We start from the raw sequence: 22,843 nt of genomic DNA on the forward strand, positions 1-22,843 counted from the left end.
TGAGGTTACAGTTTCAAAATCAGAGGAGTAAAGTATGTATGCCTTTATAAACTTAGCAATCGAATTGTCAAGAATAATTGTAGATAAGACAATAATATCATTTTTTCCGAAACAAATCCATTACTGAAAATTCTGCCCATATTCATAAATCCATTACTGAAAGTTCTACCATATTCATAATTTCCTTGTAGCTCATATTCATAGTTTCCTGATTTGTGGGGTACATTTTTCCCACTCATGATTGAAGCCACAATTATAATTGTCTGTTTCATTTCCATTCGAAGGGTGGGTCTCCATTCGAAGGGTGGGTCTCTTCTGCTGATGGATGAAATGGTTTGTGGGATGCATTTCCCCCACTCATGGTTGAAGCCATAATTATAGTTGTCTCTTTCATTTCCATTCGAAGGGCGGGTCTCTTCTGCTGCTGGGCACGAGTGAAGACTGGATTTGAGGCTTTGACCAACATATAGGAGTCTACTCTTCATTCCCACCAACGCTACTTCCAACTGCTCTTTGCCTGCAGATCCACACACTGTTTTTTCTGATTTCCCCTCAACCTATTTGCTGACAGTGTAATGAAACTTGTCGCGCAAGATGACAGTGGATATACAGGGCTCCTTCACAAAATTCTTGTGCATGGAAGCACATACGTCCACGCACATACGTTGGCAAAGTCAACGTAGGTCATTCCTGCTTCCCTCCAGAAAGGGTTGCTGCCATCACCATTGTAGATTTTGGTTTAAAAGCCATCCTTAATTCTGGATAATTAATTAAAATTTTAACTCAAATTAATTATTAAATATAAAACACTAATTAATTTAATGAATTATGTTCTCATCATCTTTTTCTCTTAAAAATTGATTCACTCTCTCTTCCCTGGTCGTATTTTACTTAATCATTATGCTACACTATCCATCTCACTTTCATATATAAGTACTCTTCCTTATGTGTCTTCATCATGTTATATATTATGTATCTTAATTTCATAAAAGGTTTTTTCAGATAAAAAAATGTTGATTTATACCATATAGGTAGGAATAAAAGCAGGAGTATATTTGAGATAACATATTTAAAAAATTTCTGTCAAATAAACTGAAGGATTTTCCCACCCATGTTCTGACACATCCCAACCTTTCCAACAAGGTTCCTGTACTAAGAACCAATCCAATCTTTTTGCAATATGGTCATCACCCGCACGACCGTTGTGCCAAGTAGGCCACAACAATAAAGGGTCTAATGTTAAGTAACTAGAAATTTATACCTAACTCTCTGCTAATCCTTCATGAGATTTGAGGTTTTGTATATATATATATATATAAACTAGATTTAAGTGAAAAACCATGTTTTATCAGAATTGGGGTTATTATATATTTATGTTAGCTAAAATTTAATGAAAATCATGAAAGGCTTTAGTTATATTTTTTAAGCAAGGAATTAATATAGTTTGATTATTTAAAATTGATAATCTGTTTTAACAAAGAATTCATAAAGAGGATATTTTTGGAATTGTATTATTATTATTATTACTACTACTTTTGACGGTTATATTTAATAATGACTTTTATTTTAAGTTACTAATTATCAGATACATTTGTAAACATGCTTAATTATAGTGTTTTTCCATAATAAAACTCATTTAACTTATTATCTTATTTTCAAATCCCTAACAAATATTTTGCTTTATAAGTTATTTATTTAAAACTAAAGTGATAATTTCTAATAATTCTAAAATTTTCAGTATCTTACATATACAATATTATTTAAAAATTAATGATATAATAAATTTCTTAAAAGTTAAATATTAAATATTATTTTCAAGTATCAAAATATATTTTTGATATTTTTATAATAGAAATAAAAAAATACACTTGGCACTTCACTTGATTTATTAACACATATTTTATCTTAGTATCCAAAATATGCTTTAGTGGTGCATAAAGAAGAAAGATTAACTTGTCAATGGAAAAGAAATATTAAAGAGATCAAAGGAAAATATTGAAGATTAAACTCTATTGTGGAATTATGAACAAGTATAAATGCCAACATCCCAAAGTAATGCTTCCTTTTAGAGCATTATGCTCCATATGTTCGTGAAGGATTTGAAGATCATTTGTTGTAATTGCTAGATCTTCCTTTTCCATGATTCCAACTAGAGGATTCTAAGATCCACATTTCCATTAAACCAATCCACTATTATTTTGGAATTATCAATCATTTTAAAAACCTTCATCTCCCTCTATAAAGCTAACCACAAAGCAAAAAAGAGAGCAATCAACTTAGAAACAAAGTTTGTATCATTTCCAATGTCCATCTTATATTTTTAGAATCACATTATAAGGGAATAGAATCAGAATACCAGTGCCACAATTTTCCCTTTGATAGACACCATCAAAGAAACCCCATGCATTTCCTTCAAATAACACAAAATCCCTAATAATTCTTATCTTTTTCTATTTCAAGGGCTTGAGCTATTCTAGAAAAGCAACTCTATAATTATGTGCAATCATTATTGAACATACAACACCATTCTCAATGTCAACTTTGTTTCTCCCTAACCAAATGCGCCACATCACAAACAATAGGAGAAATTTAAAAGAGGACAAATTGAATCTCTGAACCAAAGATACCGACTTTCTTCAACAGAGTTCCCAAACCACCAACTTTTTATTTTTAGGACTAACAAAACCTCTTTCCAAAGAGTGCTTACTGTTAGAAAATTTTGTAGAGGGAGAGGAGAGGAGTTTGTATTGAGTTAATAGCAAAGAAAGAAAGAACATCAAGAACAAAATGAGAGAGAAGACCAAGAAATAGAAACTGAAATGTGAATCTGTTTTATTCGATGATCAATTTCCTCTACATGACATTCGATATATTCATGTCACTACCGTTACATAACTAAAAATTTATTCGTTACAAAGAAAACTGTTTAACTACATTTGATAACCCAAGTTCGTTGTCAAACTAACAAACTCCACCTTGACAACAACTTTCCCATTCATCATCTTTCCTGCAAGCCAAGAGAAGCTAAACACCACCGCAACTTCTCTACTGTAACTGGCTTTGTGAATATGTCTGCACAATTTTCTCGTGTGTGGACCTTTTTAAGAGCTACTTTTCCACCATCGATCACATGTCTCAGAAAATGATATCTCACATCAATGTGCTTGGTTCTGCTGTGATAGGCAGGGTTTGTGGCCAAGTGAATAACACTTTGACTGTCACAAAGTACACTCACTTTCTCCCGCGTTCTTCCAATTTCATCGAGCAAACCCTTTAACCAGATTGCTTCTTTACTGGCATCTGAAGCAGCTATATATTCAGCTTTGGTAGTGGACAATGCAACCGTGTCTTGAAGCTTTGACATCCAACTAATTGCTCCACCTGCAAGAGTAAAGACGTAACCTGTAGTAGATCTTCTTTTGTCCAAATCACCTGCATAGTCAGCATCTACATATCCGCAGACTGATCCTTCACTACCATCAAAGACGATGCAATGATCTCTTGTGCCTCTTAGATATCGAAGCACCCATTTCACTGCTTGCCAATGTTCTTTACCTGGATTTGCCATGAATCTGCTGACAACTCCAACTGCATGTGAAATGTCAGGTCTTGTAGATACCATCGCATACATTAAGTTGCCTACCGCATTTGCATATGGTACATGAGACATATACTGCTTTTCTTCATCAGCTCTAGGACTCAAAACAGAAGAAAGCTTAAAATGGGAAGCTAGGGGAACATTAATAGGTTTCACATTATTCACAGAAAACTTTTCAAGTACCTTCTCCACATACTTCTGCTGTGATAACCAAAGCTTACCATTTTTCCTGTCTCTGTGTATCTCCATGCCCAAGATATGTTTTGCTGCTCCAAGATCCTTCATATCAAACGCCCTAGAGAGTTGAGCCTTTAACCTGTTGATCTCTTCCATGCTTTTGCTTGCAATAAGCATATCGTCAACATACAAAGCTAAGATAATGAATATGCCATTGAAACTTTTGAAGTACACACAATGATCATACTCACTTCTTATAAAGTTCTGGCTCACCATGAAGGAATCAAACTTCTTGTATCATTGTCTGGGAGACTGCCTCAAACCATACAATGATTTCCTGAGCTTGCAAACTAATCTTCTGCTGCGACCTCATACAAAACCTTCTGGTTGTTCCATATATATCTCTTCGTTCAAATCACCATGTAGAAAAGTTGTTTTAACATCTAACTGTTCTAACTCAAGATTAAGCAACGCAGTTAGTGCCAACACAGTACGTATAGAAACAAGTTTTACAACTGGAGAAAAAATCTCATGAAAGTCTATACCTTCAACCTGAGAATACCCTTTTGCTACCAGTCTTGCCTTATATCTCTCGATACTACCATCAACTTTCCGTTTCAGCTTGAAGACCCATTTACATCCAACAACACTTCTCCCTTCAGGAAGCTCTACAAGATCCCAGGTATTGTTCTTGGCTAAGGAGTCCATTTCTTCTTCCATAGCCTTTTTCCATTTTTCGCTATCTGTATCATCTATTGCTTCCTGATAACAAGACGGTTCCCCATCTTCAGTAACCAAAGCAAAAGATGAAGCAGAATCTTCATACCTTTTGGGAGTTTTCCTTTCCCTTGTTGATCTTCTCAGAGTGACTGGTTGCTGAATTGGTTCAGAAACTTGCACTGGTTCAGAAGCTTCAACTGCTTCCTTTGTGTCTTCAACACCTTTGTCTCCAGAAGTCTCTCCTTCCTTTCGACTGTCACCGAAAGATCTAGCCTCCAACTGAACTCGTTGACACGGTGATACCTGTTCCTGTTCAATTCTTTCAACATTTGATTTTAACAAAGAGGATTCATCAAATGTTACATCTCTACTAATGACTATCTTCCGCAATGTAGGATCCCACAACCTATATCCTTTCACTGCATAGTCATACCCAACAAAGACATAACATTTCGACTTTGGATCTAACTTTGAACGCTGATTTTTCGGAATCAGAGAATAAGCATCACAGCCAAATATCCTCAAATGAGAATAGTCACAAGACTGACCTGTCCAGAATTCTTCAGGAATTTTACAATCAATTGCTACTGAGGGTGATCTGTTAACTAAATAACAAGCAGTAGATACTGCTTCCGCCCACAACTCCTTTTGCAAGTTAGCATTGCTAATCATGCTTCTGGCTCTTTCCATAAGAGTCCGATTCATACGCTCAGCAACACCATTTTGCTGAGGAGTATAAACAGCAGTTTTGTGTCTAACAATGCCCTCATCCTTACAGTATTGTTCAAACTCAACAGAAGTGAACTCACCACCATTGTCAGTTCTTAGACATTTAATAGATTTGCCTGTTCTTTTCTCTACCATTACTTTAAATTGTTTAAAAACATTGAATACATCAGCTTTCTTTTTTAGCATATAGACCCAAACTCTACGAGAGTAATCATCAATGAACGTTAAAAAATACAATGCACCTCCATATGACATAACAGGGGAAGGCCCCCACAGATCAGAATGAATGTAGTCTAAAACATCTTTACTATTATGATTACCAACTTTAAATCTCTGTTTACACTGCTTCCCATACACACAATGTTTACAGAAATCTAAATTCAAGGATTTCAGACCGGGAAGAGATTTACGTTTCATCAGTATGTGAAGACCTTTCTCGCTCATATGACCCAAACGCTGATGCCACAGACGAGTACCTGCTTCTTCCTTTTCTGACGCAACTGCTGCTTCACCGACCTGAGTACTTCCTTTTAACCTGTAAAGATTCCCGACCTTCTCTGCCTTCATAACCACAAGGGCACCTTTGAAGACTTTCAAAACGCCATCCTGACCTGTAAACTTATAACCATCTGAATCCAACACTCCCAAAGAGATTAAATTTTTCTTCAAATCAGGCACATGTCTAACACTAGTTAATGTCCTAACTGTGTTATCATACATCTTAATCCTGATATCTCCCATCCCAACAGTCTGACATGACATATTGTTACCCATAAACACAGAACTACCGTTTACATTTTCATACGAAGTAAACCAGTTTCTATGTGGGCACATATGATGCGAAGCACCAGAGTCTAACAGCCAGCTATCAAAACTATGAGAGACATTACATTCAGGTGAAGTTTCATCTATCATACACAATTCTTCAGCAGATAAAACTTCGTCTACAATACCTGAATCAGCCTGATTCGCTTCGTTCTTCAGGTTTTCGGATTCCTTCCGTTTCCAACAGTCCTTCTTCAAGTGTCCAACTTTACCGCAGTTCCAACATTTTGCCTTACACTTTTTGCCCTTCGATTTCGACCTGGAAGACCCCCTTGGTTTGTCTCCTCTTTCCTTTGAGCGTCCTCTAGCGACCATGGCTTCTGATGCCGTTGTATCAGTGCTGGATTTCCTTCGTACCTCTTCAGACAGAAGAGCTCCCACGACTGATTCAAACTTCAAAGAATCAGCAGAGCTGAAGCTGATTGAGGTTACGAAGTGATCCCATGATTCAGGCAGAGAACACAGCAAGGTTATGGCTTTATCTTCTTCTTGTATTTTTACTTCCATATCTGTTAATTAACAAATTAGTGTATTAAAAACATTCAAATGTTCTGCAACGCTTGAACCTTCTTTCATTTGAAGACTGTATAATTGTCGTTTCAGATAAATTTTGTTGGTTAATGATTTTGTCATATAAAGGTTTTCAAGTTTTTCCCACAAACCTGACACCGTAGTCTCTTCAACGATGTTGAAGAGAACTTCATCCGCTAGACATAGCGGGATGGTACTGAGAGCTCGGGCATCCAAGTCCTCCCAGTCTGAAGTAGTCATGGTTGTAGGTTTCTTAGTAACCCCATCCAATGCCTTGTGCAACCCTTGTTGCACAAGCAGATCCTTAACCTTCAGTTTCCAAAGAGAAAAATTGCTCTTTCCGGTGAATTTCTCCACCTCGAATCTTGCATTCGACATCTTGGCCATTTTCCCTCCTTCCTAGGATTTCAGGCTTTCAAAAAAAAAAAAAACTTCCCCAATTCAAACAGAAAGACAAGTTTCAAATCCTTTGATTTCTTGCAAACCCTTCCCTTTTTCAAAAAACCACAACAACAACCTTTGCTGCTATCTTTAAAAAATTTCTGAACAACCTCTGCTACTATCTTTTTTAAAAAATTCTGCTCTGCTGCTATCTTTAAAAAACTGAACAACCTCTGCTGCTATCTTTTCTAAAAAATCTGCTCTGCTGCTATCTTTAAAAAATTCTGCAAACCCTTCTTTTTTCTTTTAAAAAAAAAATTCTGCTTAAAAAAAAACGATACCCGGATTCAGGGAAACACTATTGCAACGCCATCCACACCGTTTCAAGCCTCAACGCCAGGGTTCTTGCCGTCCACGCCGTCCACAGGCCGTCCTCAGGGATCCAGCAGCCTCACCCACGATTCTTCAAGCTCTCACAACGTTCTTGCCGTCCACGCCGTCCACAGGGCTGTAGCAGCCTCACAACGCGTCCAACAATTCAGCAAGATCTCACAACGCCGTCACGCTGTCTCAGGAAACCGGATTCGGATTCTGCACCGGTCACGCTATCTCAGGAAACCGGATTCGGATCTCACAACGCCGTCACGCTGTCTCAGGAAACCGGATTCGAATTCTGCACCGTCCACAGGAGCCGTCTTCAGGGCCGTCCTATCCAACACTCGAGCCACCGTTCGCAGGACTCAGGGATTCTGCCGTCACGCTGTCCACAATTTTGCTACGCTCACAGGTTCGCACTGCAGGGGTTTTGTCCAGGCTCTGATACCACTTATTGAGTTAATAGCAGAGAAAGAAAGAACATCAAGAACAAAATGAGAGAGAAGACCAAGAAATAGAAACTGAAATGTGAATCTGTTTTATTCGATGATCAATTTCCTCTACATGACATTCGATATATTCATGTCACTACCGTTACATAACTAAAAATTTATTCGTTACAAAGAAAACTGTTTAACTACATTTGATAACCCAAGTTCGTTGTCAAACTAACAGTTTGGCTCAAGAAACAGTTGTGGCAAGCAAATTGCAACTGAGGCTTAAATAAAAACAGAAATTTGCTCACAGTAAAACGGAGTAAAACAATGTGGTTGCAGTAAATCTACTCGTGAAAGCTTAAAACCATATCGCAACAAACCATACTTTAGATTATGATATAAAACATATCAAAACACGTTTGCTTGGTAAATGGAGGTTGTAGCTCCAAGTAAAAACAAAACCGTTTTCTTGGTAAATGGAGGCTGTAGCTCCAAGTAAAAACAAAAGACCCCTTACTGGGATTTACGCTTTACAAGGGGTTGTAGAGTAACTCTTTGTAAAACTTCGTAAGAACTTGTTTTCACACACCCACCACAAATTTCTCCATGATTTTCTCCTCACTACCTCTCAGACTTTTACCCTTTCGCTCACTCAACCATACAAAATACTTTTACATTCATATTTATCCAAACATACAACTTTGAATCACTAATACATGACATAGAAAAAGATAAAAACACAGTGTGGGCACTTTTACATAATAAATGATTTTCTGAACTTGAAGGTGTTGTGGAGTGTAGATAATAGTCGCAGATTGAATGTTTTCCCATACGTATTTACCAAACTCCATTAAGTTCTTTAACTCTCTGATGTGTTGTGGAATGGTCAGTGATGTACTTCTGCTCAGAACTTTAGTCTTTTCGCCTGCAAACAAAATTGTAACCTGCAGAAGTTGACTGGGCAAGTATGGCGGTTGTCAGTGTGTTTAAGGCAATGGTTGGGATTAACTATCTCCATTGACAATTCCAAAATAGTCTCTGAGATAAACAAAACTTTCATGTGCCAATGGATTTGTGAAAATATCAGCAAATTGTTCCCATGACCTACAGTGCAGCAACACAATTTCACCATTGTTAATCAAATCTCTAATAAAATGATATTTAAAATCAATATGATTGGTCCTCTTGTGAAAAAAAATAATAATTGACAATGCAATTGCTCGCATAAAATAGTTGTTGTTCCCTTTGGTCATGGCAAAGATCCCTCAACATCCTTCTCATCCAAACTCCTTGACACATTGCTGCTGTTGCGGTGACATATTCAACTTTTGTTGTTAACAGTGACACTATTGGCTACTTCTTGGAGGCCCATGAAATGACTCCATAACCCAAATGAAAAACATATCATGATGTACTATTTCTTTCATCAACACTTCCTGCCCAGTCACTATCGGTCTAACCAACTAGCCTGAAATCATTTGTTTCAGCTGTAGGTTTTAACCCCATACAGAAATTACCTGCATACGAATTCTAAAACACATAAAAATAAACAATGCGAGACCATAACACATAAAACACATATACACAGAGATTTTCCCACTGGATCCCAAAACCGGGACTACCAGCTTGATTTTTCATTATTTTCCTTTCAATGTTACAATACATATTTATACATGCCAAACCATCCAATACCATGGACCGAAAACCATCGCATCCAATACCATGGACCAAAAACCATCGTGTCCAATACCATGGACCGAAAAACCATCACGTCTAAAAAACGTGTGCGAAAATCATGCACAAAACCATAGGTGGGTCTGCCCAACCTAACATAGGGTCCAAAACCAAAATCTTCTAGGGCGCTGCCCCGGACCCCATAAAGTGGGGTTATGGGTGCCCTTCAAACCCCCTGTTAACTATGTGGAAAGAATATAACATAACCCAACATCAGCATACAAAATACCATATTGTTTTGTCCCATTGACATACCTTAGAATCCTTTTCGCTACTTGCCAGTGTGTTTCTTTGGGTGTCTCCATGAACCTCAACACCAAACTCACTTCATACATTATATCTGGCCTAGTGGCGATCAAATACATCAAGTTTCTTATCATGCTTTTCTATAATGTCAGATTGACATTGTTGCTGCAATATTCTTTGCTCAACTTCAACCCCATGACAGTTGGAGTTGGTATGGGCTTGCTATTCTGCATATTAAACCTCTCTAAAATGTCTACTGCATACTTTGCTTGAGAAATAAAAATGCCATTTTTTGTTTTCTTCACTTCTGTGCCCAAAAAATACCTTAACAACCCCAAATCAACCATTTCAAATTCACTCTTCATGACTTCTTTGATGTCAACAATGAGGAAATCATCATTTCCTGTAGAAATCAAATCATCTTCATATAAGACAACAATAAGAATCTTACCATCAATCTCTTTGATATAGAGAGTAGGCTCACCGTAACATTTGTCGAAACCATTGTCCAACAAGTAAGCATCTATCCTGATATACCATGCACACGATGCTTGTTTCAGCCCATAAAGAGATTTCCTCAACCGATACACCTTGTCTTCTTGGCCTTCTACCTCATAACCGGGTGGTTGTGCAAACTACACTTCCTCTTTCAGCCCTCCATTCAAGAATGCTGATTTTACATCTATTTGATACACTTTCCATTTATGTTGCGCGACAATCACCACAACTGTACGCACTATCTCCATCCTTGCGACTAGAGCAAATGTCTTTGCATAATCTCTTCCATGCTACTTCTTGTAGCCTTTGACAACTAGCTTCACTTTATGGCTTTCAATCTTCCCCTCAACGTTGCTCTTGGTCTTATAGACCCACTTCACTCCAACGACTTCGTTTCCTTGCGGAAGGCTCACTAACTCCCATGTATCATTCTTTTATATTGCTTATATTTCTTCCTCCATTTTCGCAACCCATTTTTCTTCTTTGACTGCATCTTCAAAATGGATTGGGTCATCTCCATGAAAAAATAATGCAAATAAGGAATTTAGACTAGCGCTACTATCAAATTCATCTTGCTCATAAATTTCATTTAAATTTATTAATTTTGGTCTTCTTGTGCTTGGTGAAGATGGCCTTGACATGTCACTTGGTGTTGCGCTTTGCGGCATGCTTGGAGAAGTGCTTGCTTGACTATGCGACATTATCCTATGATTTGTTGATGGTGTTACTTGCTCCCTGCTTTTTTATGCTTGAATAGGAGTAGAGGAAATCACTGTTGAGGAATAGCTTGTTGATGTTAATTCCTCTTTGTCCTCATGTGGTATACATGCTTTGACATTGACTGTCTTCTCTAAACTTCCATCCCATGCTTCTTCTTCTATGAACTGCACATCTCTACTGATTATGACCTTCTTGGTTGATGGATTTTAGAGCTTGTATGCCTTGGATTCATCATTGTATCCAACAAATATGCATTTCTCCCCTTGTTGTCCAACTTTTTCCTCAACACATCTGGGACATGTGCATAAGCCACACATCCAAAGACTCTCATGTGAGTGACACTATGCTTTCTTCCACTCCATGCCTCTTCAGGAACCACATCCCTGACACTTTTGGTTGGACACCTATTAATGATATACACTGCACAAGCGACAACTTCAGCCCAATAATCATTTGGCAAATGCTTTACCTTCAACATACTCCTTGCCATTTCCATAATGGTCTTATTCTTCCTTTCCATGACACCATTTTTCTGAGTTGTATACCTCGTTGTAAATTGCTTGTGAATTCCATGCTCCTTGAAAAATCGAAGGAAATCATTTGAGATATATTAGCCACCTTTGTCAGTGCTTAAGACTTTTATGTAGTTTCCACTTTTGTTCTCAACAAGAGCCTTGTATTGGCGAAAGTGCTCAAACACTTCAATTTTCTGTTTTAGGAGATAGACCCATGTCTTCCTTGTGTAGTCATATATGAAGGCCAATAAATAGTGTCTGCCACCAATGGATGATGTCTGCATTGGTGCACATAAATCTAAGTGGACAATCTCTAAAGGTTCCTTTTCCCTTACTAACTTTCCTGCTGGAAATGTCTCTCTATGTTGCTTGCCCAAGATACATCCTTCACATAGGTTGCCCAATTTATCTATGAGTGGTAATCCCTTCACCATACATTTCCTATGCAACAAATTCAAACCTCCAAAGTTGACATGACCAAATCTCAAATTCCTTAACCAATTTTCATCTTTGACCTCTGCTTGATATTTTACTTGTGTGACAACTGCATCTTTTCTTCCATCCTATTGTGAGTTCATTGATAGTTGTGCTTGTGCACCTTCTTCCTTCAAATATGATCTTATTTTTAGCGGAAACATTCTATTGTTTTTCATCTAAACCTTTGCAATCAACTATCTACTTGGAGGCTTATCGAAAATTGTGCACTCATCATTCTTGAAAAAGACATTGTAGCTCTTTTGCATGAGATGTCCAATGCTTATGAGGTTATGCTTCAAACTAGGGACAAAGTAAACATCCGAGATGTATTTCTTCTCTCCCTTCTTTGTTAGGATATTAACTATTCCCTTGCCTGTTATGAAACCAGCTCACAAAAAGATAGAAAAGATAGATCAACACCTTATAATTCAGTCTCTTCGAGGGGGCAACCTCCTTTACATTACACAAATGAACAATTCTTGGATGATACAAATGAAAAGACCTCCTTTCTATATATAGGAGTCTAAGGTGTCATAATATAATCAGAGCCGACATAACAATAATAATGTAAGGGCACAATAATAACAATAATGGGCTTCTCTGGGGCACAATAGTAACAATATGGGCACTACATGGGTACATCAATATAATTAGGGGGTTGTACTAATAAAAATAAGGGGTTACACTAGTAGTATAGGGGCCTAACATGCCCCTCTCCTTCAAAAAGTGTTGTCCTCAATGCTTGAGTAGTTCTTGATGCTTTTGTATAAAATTCTTGTTCTCCCATGTGGAATCTTCAGCGGGTAAGTTCTTCCACTTGATGAGATGCTCTGAAATTGATCGATTTCGTAGCTGTCGAGTTCTTGTTTCTGTGACTGCTCCAGGTTCCAATATGATTTCTCCTTCCTCTTCAATTTCTGGAAATATTGTTTGAATTGGGATCTTTTGCAACTTTTGAATAAGTGGCCATACTTCTTTGTCCTTCTTCCATTCATCCCTTGCTTCGTTTATCCAATTTGGTTGGAAATAGCACAAAGCAATGCTTCCACATCCTCATCCTTTCTTGAGAGTGCATCTGCAACAAAATTTTTCTTCCATTTTCTGTAGATGATGTCAAAGTCATAACCCAACATATTTGTGACACATTTTTCTATTCTTCTAAAGATAATAGTTGTTCTAAAAATTATTTAAGACTATCATGATCCATTTTTACCTTGAAGTGTCTTCCCATTCGGTAAGGTCGCCATTTCTTAAGTGCGTGTATCATTGCCAACATTTCCTTCTCATAAATAGCTTGCTTGAGATATAGCAGTAAAAATACCCAATCACCTACATCAAAACATTTTTCACTACGATGTTGATCTACCTGTTGTTTAATTCGATTTTGCACCAAAGTGGCATTATCCTTTAAAAGTTGGAGAACTTGTTGTTGATGCTCGATGTGATCTTTCACTACTTGAACCTTTTTCTTCTTGATATGTCATTCTATATTGAGAGTTTGAGGAGAGGTAATTTCTTCCAATGCTTTACAAGATATGGTCTGATTCATTTCTTGATGCTCGTTGTGGTCTTTCACTTCTTGAACCTTTTTTTTTGTTGATATGTCCTTCTATCTGGATAGTTTGAGGAGTGGTAATTCCAGCCAATGCATTACAAGATATGGTTGGATTCATTTCTTCTTTCTTGATGTGATCTTTCACTTCTTGAACCTTTTTCTTCTTGATATGTCCTTCTATCTTGAGAGTTTGAGTGGTAATTCTTGCTAATGCTTTACAAGATATGGTTGGATTCATTTCTTCTTTCTCTGGGGTTGGGTCTTGGCATATATCCTCTTCTTTTGATGTTTCTTGTTCATTTTCTTCCTCCTCTTCATACTCTATGTAAAATAATTTCTTCTTAGCACACTTATGACCTTTAGTGCATTTTCTATCACAATTGTAACAAATCCATTTTTCTCTTTTTTCTTCCAATTGTTGTGGTATAAGCCTTGTAGGTTGTGGAAGGCTAGGAGAAGAAACACTTCCATAATTATAGTCATGAGTGGTGGGATTCCTTGTTTTCATAATTTCTCTTTCAATTTTTCTTGCCAACTCGAATGCCTCCTCCAATGAATCAGGTTCCCAAAAACAAACCTCATGTTGAACGTTATCCTTTAAAGTCCCTATGAAGACATCAATCCTTTGCTTCTCTGGAATATAATTTACCCTTCTATTCAATTTTTGAAAGTCTTCAATGTGCTCTTCCATTGAACCCTTTTGTTTGAGATTTATTAATTGGCTAAAGGAGGAGTTTCTCTTTGTATCCTCATAATGTGCTATCATTTCCTCCGTGAAAATTGACCACATGACAAGTGGTTTACGAGAACAAAGCCCTTTATACCATAAAAATTGATTCGGTTCTAAATAATTAGATGCAATACATACATTTTGTAACAGTGGTATGCCATGTAGATCAAAATATTTCTCCATCTGTAGTATCCAATTTATCGGATCCTTGCCATCAAACTTCCTCATCTTGTTTTTTCTTGATTTTAGGAGCTCGATCTTGAAACGACTGTAACTCTGTAATTTTGGATCTTCCAGTTCTAAAATCGCGACCTGCAGTAGCCCTCTGCATCCTCTTTCCAATTCCATCAGTCTGATCGAATTCAAATTCTCCAAGAAAGAGTTATGCACAATCTCCCGAGATGACCTGATTATATAACTTCTCAGAAGAGCGAACTTGTATGAAGTGCCCTGTGTCACTGTTTTAACCTTAGGATCTAAAAAATATACAAAAGAAACTACAGTCCATCCTCTTTCTGTAACTTCTTACGAAATTTCAATCTGATGCTCAAAACAAAATTTATGACGATTTTTCCCAAGTCACCTGTTTGGAATGTAATTCGGGAGTATTCAAAGAGGCCAACTTCCTCAGATCATATCTCCGCAAATATAGCACCAAAAGCTCTAAAATTTAGACCCAAGCTTCCCAACGATTTCATCCCAAATGGCTTTTTTTTTTAGCATTTGAAACGTCACAGAAAAAAAAAGTTATAATGTAAATGCCATGATGACCTGTTTGGAGCAGCAAAACCCTAGAATCCAAAGCTCTGATACCAAATGTTATGAAACCAGCTCACAAAAAGATAGAAAAGATAGATCAAGGCCTTATAATTCAGCCTCTTCGAGGGGGAAACCTCCTTTATATTATAAAAATGAACAATTCTTGGATGATACAAATGAAAAGACCTCCTTTCTATATATAGGAGTCTAAGGGGTCATAATATAATTAGAGCCAACAAAACAATAATAATGTAAGGGCACAATAATAACAATAATGGGCTTCTATGGGGCACAATAGTAACAATATGGGCACTACATGGGTACATCAATATAATAAGGGGGTTGTATTAATAACAATAAGGGGTTACACTAGTAGTATAGGGGCCTAACATTGCCCATGACATAGACTTTTCTATCAGTCACTAATGTCACTTCAGATTTCACACTCTCATCTAGTTTGGAAAACATTTCTATGTTCCCTGACATGTGGTTGCTACACCCTGAATCTAGATACCATGTATCACTTTGTTTTTCTTGTGCTACATTACAATCTAAAAAAATGCTATCATGGTTATGATTTTCCTTTGTGAAATTTACACTTGGTTTGTTACTATTCTCATATTGCTTCTTTTTACATTCATTTTCATAATGACCATTCTTCTTACAGTAATGACATTGAAATTTGCGATTTATCATAGATCTGACCTTGTTCTTGATTTTGGCTTGGGCCTTGACTTAGATTTTGTTTTCCGCCTCTTCCACTTTAGCTTGAAGGGTTGCTTCTTCCACCTCTGTGTGGGCTTCTTCCTCTTCCTCTAGCATATGATCTTCCTTTACCTCTACCTTGACCAAATGAAACTTGTATCTTGAAGGCATGCTCCAATGAGGAGCTTGTTTCTCTATTCATTCTATGCTCATGAGAAATCAATGATGCATGAAGCTCATCCACTAAGAACTGTGAGAGATCCTTTGTCTTTTCTATGGCCACAACAATGGCATCAAACCTTGCTGGCAAACTTCTAAAAAATTTCTCAACTATTCTCCTTTCCTCAAGTGTCTCACCATGAGACCTAATTTGAGTAACCAGTCCAATTACATGTGTAAAAAATGAATCCACATTCTTAGACTCTTTCATACAAAGTATTTAAAAGTCTCTTCTCAACATTTGCAGTTTTATTGTCTTGACTTTTTCCATGCCTTGGTAGGCTGTTTGGAGGGTGTCCCATGCTTGCTTGGACTTCGTTGCTGCTGCAACCCTTGGGAAAATACTTTCATGAACTGCTTGAAAAATGTAGAAGAGGGATTTTTCATCCTTCTTCCTATTGTCCCTCAACAAATCCATTTCTGCTTGAGACAAGGCATTGTATGTTGTTGCATCTGCTGGTTCTTGAAAACCATTCTCCACCAAATCCCAAATGTCTTGAGAAGAAAACAGAACCTTCATTGTAATAGCCCAATAATCATAATTTTTGCCATTAAATTGAGGTATCTGAGGATTAGTTAAGTTTGTGGTTGGTGTTGCCATTTCTGAGTGAAAAAAAAAACTTTCTACATGCTGGTAAATACACTTCCAATATCTGCCCTCAAAAAAAAAAATTTGACTCCAAGTAAAAACACTTGTTTTTACACTAACAGAGTTTAAACCACTCTGATACCATATTAGACAATTTTGCAGGGCAGAGGAGAGGAGTTTGGCTCAAGAAACAGTTGTGGCAATACAATTTTGCAGGGGCAGAGGAGAGGAGTTTGGTTCAAGAAACAGTTGTGGCAAGAAAATTGCAACTAGACAGAGGCTTACGTAAAACACAGAAATTTGTTCACAGCAAAACAGAGTAAAACAATGTGGTTGCGGTAAATCTACTCTTGAAAGATTAAAACCATGTCGCAACAAACTATACTTTAAATTATGATATATAACATATGAAAATACGTTTTCTTGCTAAATGGAGGCTTCACCAGGGGTTGCGGAGTAACTCTCTATAAAACTCTATAAGAACTTGTTTTCACACACGTACCACAAATTGTTGCTCCAAGTTTTTCTCCTCACTACCTCTTAAACTTTTACTTTCTTTCTTGCTCAACCATACAAAAGACTTTTACATTCATATTTATCCAAACATACAACTTTAAATCATTAATACATGACAGAGCAAAACATACAAAAGACCTTATTGTGATTTACACTCCACCAGGGGTTGCAGAGTAACTCTCTGTAAGAACTTGTTTTCACACGCCCACCACAAACAAGGAAAATTTTAAGGATTGAAAATTATCTTGAAGTTTAAAAACATCCAAAAATCTCACCAGTCCCTAATATGCAAACTATAAAATATTTATTGATGTATTTGTAAAATTATTCAAATTTATAATGATTTTATATATACTCTCTATAAAATGTTGGTTATTTTTAAAGTAAGATAATTTTATATTGTAAAATTTGGGTGAAATGTTCTTATAAAAAATGGAAATTGGTGAATCTTTTTTTTGGAAAAATCATTGAAAATCAGCCCATCTACGAATATTAGCCCCTAAAATTTTCCATGACCACAAATTTCTCCACGATTCTCTCCTCGCTACCACTCAGACTTTTACCCTTTCTCGCTCAACAATAGAAAAGACTTTTACATTCATATTTCTCCAAACATACAACTTTGACTCATTAATACATGATAGAGCAAAACATTAAAACACAGTATGGGCGATTTTACATAATAAATGATTTTCTGAACTTGTAAGTGTTGTGGAGTGTAGATAACAGTTGCAGAGTGAATGTTTGCCCATACATTTTTACCAAACTTCATGAAGTGCTTTAAATCTATGATGTGTTGCGGAATGGTTAGCACTGTACTACTTCTGCTCAGAACTTCAGTCCTTCCATCTACAAACAAAATCACAACCTGCAAAAGTTGACTGGGCAAATATGGTTGTTATCAATGTGTTTAAAGCGGTGATTGAGATTAATATTTCCAACATTTACAAAAGAACACAAAAACAAATAAATAGTCAATAAATCCTTATATATATATATAATTCTTTAGAGTATTATTTTGATATGAGGAGATCTTGAGGTCTTGGTACACCAAAATTTAGAGTTTCATTGTTCTTTGAGTTAATCTAATGTTAAATCGGTGGATATAACATTTTATTTGTTATTTTTCCTAAATTTGTTTATTTGGAGTGGAACATATATGATGGAGAGTTTTGTTTTAGGCTTACAAATGTATTTTTAATGTAGAATTGATTGGAAATCCATGATAATATTTGTCATTATTTTATATCGATTGTATTTTACAGTGATTTATTCATTTTGATAAATTTTAAATATTAATTTAAATTTTGAGCATTTTGAAATTTGGATTTATTGTAATGGTTTACATTTTTTTAATATTTTCAAAAAACGAAGAATAAATTAAATTAATATAAAATATTATAATAAATTTTATTTTTTATAATTATAATTTAAAAGTGTAACTTAATTATTTTATGTTGTTTTGAAAATTTTATGATATAATTTTTTAATAAAAATGTAATTTTATTATTTTTTTGGTAGGTAACCACCGAGGGGGATTTGAACCAATGAGCTATTGCAAGGAGTGCCTTAATAGTGCACCCATTCACCATCAATCCAAAGCCCTGTGGGTAAAAGGTGAGCGGGTTTGGCCTAGGGAAGTCACTCCTCGCAACTAGTCAAAGCCTTTGCTCAGGTTTGGCAAGTCACTTCTGGCAATTAGTCAACGCCCACGCTCAGGTTTGAGTACAAGACTTCACCATTTTTACAAGTCCCAACCAGCCGCCCCTGCTGATCTTAAATTATAATTATTATTATTATTATTATTATTTTTTAAATAATTTGTCATAAGAAAATTGGTTATTTTTTACAATGGAAGCTTGGGGTTTCAAAAGAAAATAATAGGGAAGTCTGATATTGGAGAACGAACATACTTCCTAGGAGGTATTCTGGCTTACCCACCTCGTCTCGCCACGAAAGAAGCTCATGCAGAAACAGAGATGGTGATGTTTGGATCCCCAGATGAGGTTTTTGAGAAATGTAAAATCAGGGCAAAGGATCTTAGTATCCTAGTAGTACAATTTTTTTAATTCAACTCCATCTCTTTCTGCCATGATCGTGAACCATTACAAGATGAGAGAAAATATTCTGAGCTTCAACCTCTGAGAAATGGGTTGCAGTGTAGGGATCATAACACTGAATCTGGCTATAGACATGCTTAAAGTCCATGGGAGTTGATATGCACTAGTTGTGAGCACTGAAAACATTACATTGAACTCGTACCATGGTACCAGCATATCAATTCTCATACCCAATTGCTTGTTTCGTATGGGGGGTGCAACTATTATTCTATCTAACCAGAGAAAACACAGAAAAGAGAAAAATACGAGCTATCACACATAGTCAGAACTCATAAATGATCGGATTACAAAAGCTACAATTGTGTTTTTCAAGAGGAAGATGATTGTAAGAAAAAGGGCCTAACTCTATCCAAAGAACTCATGGAAGTTGCAGGCCACACTCTCAAAGTGAACATAACAACTTTGAGTCCCCTTATTCTTCCCTTCTCAGATCAAATTCTCTTCCCGGGCTCCTTATTTTGTCGGAAAGTTCTGAGGATGAAAATGAAACCTTACATCCCTAACTTCAAATTGGCAACTCAACACCTCTGTATGCATGCAGGAGGGAGAGTTGTGCTTGATGCGTTGCAGAAGCATTATTTAAGTGAGCACAACATGGAGCCTTCTCGGATGACCTTCATATGTTTGGAAATACATCCAGCAGTACACTATGGTATGAGCTTGCATATATTGAAGCCAATGGGAGAATGAAGAAAGGGGACGTAGTATGGAAGGTAGCATTTCGATCGGGATTCAAGTGTAGTTGCGCGATTTGGAGGGCCATGAAGACAGTTAAAAAACCCAGTAAAAATCCATGGTTGGATTGTATTGATAGCTATCCAGTAGAAATTCCATAATTTGAGAAGATCGAGAATTGAATGTAGGATACTATAGATCATCCTGCAAACTGAGTTATGACTTCTTCCATTGGTTGTGTATTTCAGTAATAAATGTATATTTTAAGTGATAAATCTTTGCTAAAGTTATGTACTCTAGATTTGTATAGCGTGTTATAGCCTAGGTTTAATGATAGGGTTTGATGGATAATTGTGTTTCAGACATTTGGTAATTGTGTAATATTCTTACTTTGCTGCAAGCCCAAGTATTAACTTTTTTTTATTTAAATGATAATATATTTAAGTAACACATTATGATGCGTAAATGAAATTTTTTCCAAAATTATGATTTGATGGAAAAACTTGATAACAAAGTGTGGTTTCATTTTAATTTTAATTCTAAGTTTAAATAAATTTTGTGGCTAGTTAAATTGTATTAATTCAAAATATCAAATTTACAAGATCATTTATCAGTGATAAGTATAGTATGTATTACTATATTTACTACATTTATGCTATTAAATTTCAAAATTTATTATGGGTTTTCTTTTCTTCCTTTTCTCTTGCCAACATCAATGGAGTCAGAGGGATTGTAAGGAATAGTTGTAGATGGGACATGTTGTCACTTAGATTGTACATGAATAGTGTGACAATGACTCAGTGCAAGGGTTGTCACTCTGATCCCCACCCACTCCATTCTAGTTGTCTCCCAATAACAAGCTATAGAGGATAGTCCCTATGGAATATGATAATGCAAGACTTGTAGGCAACCAACAAGTTCGGGAGATATGATTGAATGACCTAGTAACTTGGTTGATTTAACAAGTTTAAGGGTTAGATTAGATTACTATGTGAGACAAGTTTCTTATGGAGTTAATTACTTTCTTAGTATAAATTAAGTACCAAATGATAGGATGAAGAATCACTACTTAGGAGATGCCTTGCTATCTTATATGAGATGCAAGTCCTACAATCTAGGTGAGATGCAAAAAATATTGGCTAATTTTAATTATGTGTTGGGCGCGGGATCCCCCAAGGGCAGTTTTGGGGCTAAAAGCCCATATTTTGGTTAAATTTTGTAATTCAAGTGTAAAGACTCCACATTTTGTGGTGTTTCTTATGGAGTTAATTACTTTCTTAGTATAAATTAAGTACCAAATGATCGAATGAAGAATCACTACTTAGGAGATGCCTTACTATCTTATATGAGATGCAAGTCCTACAATCTAGGTGAGATGCAAAAAATATTGGCTAATTTTAATTATGTGTTGGGCGCGGGATCCCCCAAGGGCAGTTTTGGGGCTAAAAGCCCATATTTTGGTTAAATTTTGTAATTCAAGTGTAAAGACTCCACATTTTGTGGTCGCGTAGCGCATAGGTGTTAAAGAGTCATAAGGTTGTCCACTCTTATTTTAGAAATGTAATGTCGGCTATAAAACATCTACCCATGGTCTACGGAACATTGGATTGTATAAATAGAGCTAAGCTCTAAGTAGTTGGAGAGGAGGAGAAAAAAGAGAAATAATACGACAAAGAGAGTCATAGATTAGAGCAAGAATTCTAAGTCTTAGCGTAGGTAGAGGCTCTGTAGCTGAGTGCATAGAGGCCTAGGGTAGAAGTCCACAGCTGAGTGTGCGAAACCTTGCAGCTGAGTGCGTAGGGTAGGTTGAGTATGTAATTGTCTAGAATTATGAATAAAGAGAAGTATTTTGCACATTCTGCGTCTTTCTTTCCTATTTATGCATCTTGTTATGTTGGGTATGAATTTCACTTATGATGCAGGAGCATCTAGACTTAGCCAGCAATGTGATTGTATATTCACTTGTTGTGGCTAACAAGAGATGAATTTCATTGACTTGAGTGGTCAAAATCAGTTCCAGTAGAGAGGGTTGGATCTCTCGAATTTATCTTTGCTTTAATTATTGTAATAATTATATCATTGTATTATTTTTAGAATAGGAGATAAGTTGTTAGTATAGTTGTGTATCAGAGCTTGAGAATAGGGATTTAATAGTTGAGTTGATAAAAATAGAGATTGAGTTGTCAATGCAGTTAGGATAGGATTTGATTCATAAAATAGGAAAGAATGTAATGACAGAGAGATTTTAGATGATCGAGAACAGAGTGAGTAAGCAAGATTTTGAGTGAGAGATAGGGTTTGAGATTGAAACAGAGGTCAAACAAACTATTGTAATTGAGCTGAGAGGTCCAAGACTCTGTAATTTCCATTTTGTTGAATAATTGATTGAAGTGTGGTGTGGACGCACTGTTTTGGTGCAGAAATTCATTTGTAGCTGTGTATCGGCATTCTGGACCCTAATAGGGTATTTTCTCTGTTTAAACACTTTATTTATAAATCACAGTCAATTAGTGTTAAGGGTTAATATTGTACTTAAGTGCTAAACCTTTCCTTAAGCGTCTTTCTTAAAAGTATGAATTAAGCACGTGGGTAGTATTCGGAAAGTGGTAAGCAGTATCTAGCACGGACAAAACCTGGTAAATGGTATTTCTCAATTTCACGCGATTAACCTTAGCGGTCGACATGTAGCATGAGAAAACTACTTTTCTCGCACACTCTCGACCTGATATCGGTCGTGCAAGAATTTGTGCGAGATTGCGTGATAGCCATTCGATTGGACGGGTCACATCGATGGTGGAGATCGTCTGGGCTAGTTGGTGAGCAGATGACGCGATATCCATTAGATCAAAAAGAGTGAAATCAACGGCGCGGATTGAAGAACCTGACAAAGGGAAAAGTCAAAGAAGGACCAACGGTGATTGGTCAAGTAAGCGGGACCCCTGGGAAAAATCCACGTACAAGATCGTCAATGCACAACTGATTGGTTACAAAGTTAACCAGTAGTCTAATTCC

The 22,843-nt window shown here is 36.5% G+C and overlaps 1 pseudogene; it reads left to right on the forward strand.

Annotated features, from left to right (window-relative positions):
- The first annotated feature begins 17,673 nt into the window (after nucleotides 1–17,673).
- On the forward strand, nucleotides 17,674–19,992 carry LOC149211090 (3-ketoacyl-CoA synthase 9 pseudogene; annotated as a pseudogene).
- Nucleotides 19,993–22,843: the final 2,851 nt, after the last annotated feature.

This window comes from Pinus tabuliformis, chromosome 1_2 (assembly GCF_031772625.1).
Source record: "Pinus tabuliformis cultivar Carrire ecotype Pingquan chromosome 1_2, CPIR1, whole genome shotgun sequence".
NCBI classification, from domain to species: domain Eukaryota; kingdom Viridiplantae; phylum Streptophyta; class Pinopsida; order Pinales; family Pinaceae; genus Pinus; species Pinus tabuliformis.